General features: G+C 36.8%; 1 protein-coding gene across 1 annotated transcript in view; it reads left to right on the forward strand.

Annotated features, from left to right (window-relative positions):
* The first annotated feature begins 454 nt into the window (after nucleotides 1-454).
* The window catches only part of LOC102680383 (KN motif and ankyrin repeat domain-containing protein 1), a 53,804-nt gene continuing 50,322 nt past the window's right edge, over nucleotides 455-3,936 (forward strand). The window contains exon 1 of the mRNA XM_031510266.1: nucleotides 455-732. The gene's annotated coding sequence lies outside the window, so the exon portion shown is untranslated. The remainder of the gene's footprint in view (nucleotides 733-3,936) is intronic.

Below are 3,936 nucleotides of genomic sequence, written 5' to 3' on the forward strand. Positions count from 1 at the left end.
TACACCTATCCATTAAACAATTTATATTTCCATCTCATAATAAAATATCACCATTAATTTATCATTCATCAACATATCTTTTTATATTACGTTTTCTACATTCCCTATTACGCAGTTTCGATCGTTGTATGAAAAAAATCTTTTTATCCTTTACAACATGGAGCATCTGGCGACCGAGGCAAAAGTTGCGAATGCGTCCCTGACCCTTACCTGATCGACTTCTTTTCACCCGGTGGGGCCTAGCCGGAGCTTCACCCCGTCCCTCCGAAGGTTCCCTTCGAAAGGAGCAACCTGCCGTTGCCTGGCGTCTCTGCTCGAATCTCTCCAGCATCTCGCGCGCTCTCTCTCCCTCTCTCTCCCTCCTCACTCTCCTCTCCTCTTCTATTTCGAACACACGACTTATCCGACTTCGTCTAATGTTCGCAGACACGGGTATACGCGTCTCTGTTTCCTTGGTGCTGTGCAGCCAGCATGGAAGGGGCCAGAGGCCGAAGGAGAAGGAGAAGAACCAGTCGTGAACCAGAACCGACGGTCCTCAGAATCTCCCAGTCACCTCTTCGAGTCTGTACGGGGACCAGCGCGTGGATTTGTCCCGATCGTTCTACGTGCACACCTCGATATTTTCCCGCTTCTTGGCGCGTAACAAACAAGCATCGTGCTGATCGATCATCGACCATCTATCCACGATGACGACGAGGATACACGATGCGGGCAGGGTGGATTGACAACGAGGTGAGTCGATTTCGTATCGCGCACACGCGAAAACCGGTCGACGAACGCTATCCTATACTATGCAACAAGTTTTCTTCGTGACATTGTCCCGAAAAACCGGTATCGAACCGGTACGAAATTCCGCGATGCAATAATGCGTCGACGGATTGTTGGATCGATGGACGGGGATAGGCGATATCTCTGATTAATTTTCTTTCATGTTTTCTGGTTGGAATATTTATGATTTCGTTTGCGATGAATATGCACAGTTTTTATCGTGGGATAGTGATTCCTTGACCGATTTGCGAGCGCCATGTTTATTTTTTTATTGTACATCGATGAATGAGAGAGTTGAGCATCGGAAACTCGATATTAATTATTATTCTGAAACGAAGAGTTATATTGAAGATTTTAAATACTTTGTGTTTGAAAAAAAAAAGAGAAAGAAAAGGTTAGTTATCATTATTCTGGAACAAAGATTTCACTTTATATGTAATTGAATGTACGCAGCTAATCAATCTTTAATTCAGAACGAGAATTTCAACTAGTAATCCGATTAACGTTTAAATTAATTTTTCTTTTTATTTATAACTCGCTGTCTTCTTTCGTTGCAACGAAAATCATGAATGAAAATTCGATCTTTAAATAATCGATCCTAGATCACGATATTTTACTCCCGATCTCTCTATATAAATCGGGCGCCACGGCCGCGTTTATGGAATCGAAAATTCATTCTCGAAACGCGTAGGTGACTTTCTATCCGCGTACCCATCGTTGGCTCGACGCAAACTCTCGTCGTCGAAGGACGATAGCTCGAAGAAGCGTGGGCCAAGTCGAATTCATCGAAGCCATAGAGGTCATTAATTATGTCCGGACTTAATCTGCCGCTAATGGCGAATTAATCGATATCGAAACGGAAGGAAAGGGAGTCACGGTTGAAAGGGATGTTGGACTAATTGATTCGCCCGGTTATTCAACGTCCACTCATTTACCCATTGATCGTCGACTCGGCAGGGCCAATGATATATTCATTAATGCGTCTTCCACGTATAAATTGCGACAATATATAGGTTATTGAGAATAATTATTCCATGCGTGCCGTGTACGCGGCTCGTTTTACGTGCGTATACAAGAGAAGTCAATAACCTGGGCTACACGACGACCGGCCTCGGGATCGTAAATTCGCGATAAAATTCTGATAACGATGGACTGTGACCATCCTTCTATTAAACCAAATGCAAAATTCCCATGGATTGGCTTTACGCGTTTATATTAGGCAATAATAATCGAGAAAGCTTTCTCGATTCTTTTCCTCGATTCGGAGAAGGAAGGTGCGAGGAACGTGGAGAAGAAATTTTTATTTTTGTTAATTTTTAATTTTTGAAAATATATTTAACATGTATATATTTCTATCGTAAAATAACAACAACGGAACTTTTTTATCCGATTGAAATCGGATTCATAGGATTAATAAATAAGTTTTTGCATATGATTTAATTCGATGTTCGATTTCTGCGAATAACAGTGGTCGAATAGTTACCAAATTTAAATGATGATGTAATAAAAAAATACTCCATCACGTAGCTTTTTCAACTGTTGCTCAAACTACTACACCTACGCCACTGATACCGATTTGCATATCGCATTCCGCTATTTCTTCGTGTTTACCAGCGATCCGATCGCTGCTTACATTCCGCACGCGCATAATCTCGTGCTCGTGGAAACAGAGTAGAGTTCGGTAACGTGGAAATATGACGACAAGACACATTGTTTTCGTCGTCACGTCACGATCGGGTATGTCAGATTTTCGATTCGTCTTCGAGTTATCGTATTTACGTAATATCTTTGTGAAAATTGTCTGAAAAGAATTTACCGATTGTTAAAGTAAAAAGAGTTGTATATAGATAAGATATTTTAACGAATATTGTGAAAATTATGCGTGTAATGTTTCTTTTATGCCATGTTAAAATGGATTGATACGTATAAATGTGTGATGATTAATTTGGAACAGATAAGGTTCGAATATAACTTTGTTCCAAATAGATACGAGATTATTTATATATGATCGGAATAGTCACAGTCAACTGTCGAGTATGCGTTTAACAAGATCAGTTTAACGATTGACATTACATGCATCAAATAAGATTCGTTATATTCCGTTAAAATGGAGGGATTTTATATCACACGAGGCATTGTTGCAAAATAAATAAAATAAATACTTTAACGAATCGACAAACGTGTTTGCACACGCAATCGTCAGATTAGACACACCTCCATTCGGTGCTAATTCTTTGGATACACATCGCGACGTTCACTAGTATTTTTAGAAAGAATTTGCGTCATAAAACTTTAAACCTTCCTTCAAAAATAACAACATAACAATAATTTTAGCATATCCTCAAATTCCTTCCTACCTCTATATCCATAAATCAAAAAGCTTTCAATGTTATTTCCTGATATCCAACGCTTAAACTTTTCAAATCTATAATTCCAAATTATTTTCATCAATTCCAATTTAACCTTCTCTATACGTCGATACTTAAATATTCCATATTTCAAATTCATCATTCCAATTTAATTTTCTTCATACCAACACTTATCACTTGTTTCATCTCCAAATTATTTTCCAAATTATTTTTACCAATTCCAATTTAATCTTCTCGATACATCGATACTTAAATATTCCATATTTCAAATTCATCATTCCAATTTAATTTTCTTCATACCAACACTTATCACTTGTTTCATCTCCAAATTATTTTCCAAATTATTTTTACCAATTCCAATTTAATCTTCTCGATACATCGATACTTAAATATTCCAAATTCATCACTTCATTTTTTAATTTAATTTTCTCGATGTCAATATTTAAATATTTCTCCAAATTCATCATTCCAATTTTCTTCATACAACACTTAGCACTCGTTTCCAAAATAATTCCAAGTTATTTTCACCAATTACAATTTTTAACCTTTTCTATACATCGATACTTAAATATTCCAAATTCATCACTTCATTTTTTAATTTAATTTTCTCGATGTCAATATTTAAATATTTCTCCAAATTCATCATTCCAATTTTCTTCATACAACACTTAGCACTCGTTTCCAAAATAATTCCAAGTTATTTTCACCAATTACAATTTTTAACCTTTTCTATACATCGATACTTAAATATTCCATATTTCAAATTCATCATTCCAATTTAATTTTCTTCATACCAACA

This window comes from Apis dorsata, unplaced genomic scaffold, assembly GCF_000469605.1.
Source record: "Apis dorsata unplaced genomic scaffold, Apis dorsata 1.3 scaffold_217, whole genome shotgun sequence".
In the NCBI taxonomy this organism is placed as follows: domain Eukaryota; kingdom Metazoa; phylum Arthropoda; class Insecta; order Hymenoptera; family Apidae; genus Apis; species Apis dorsata.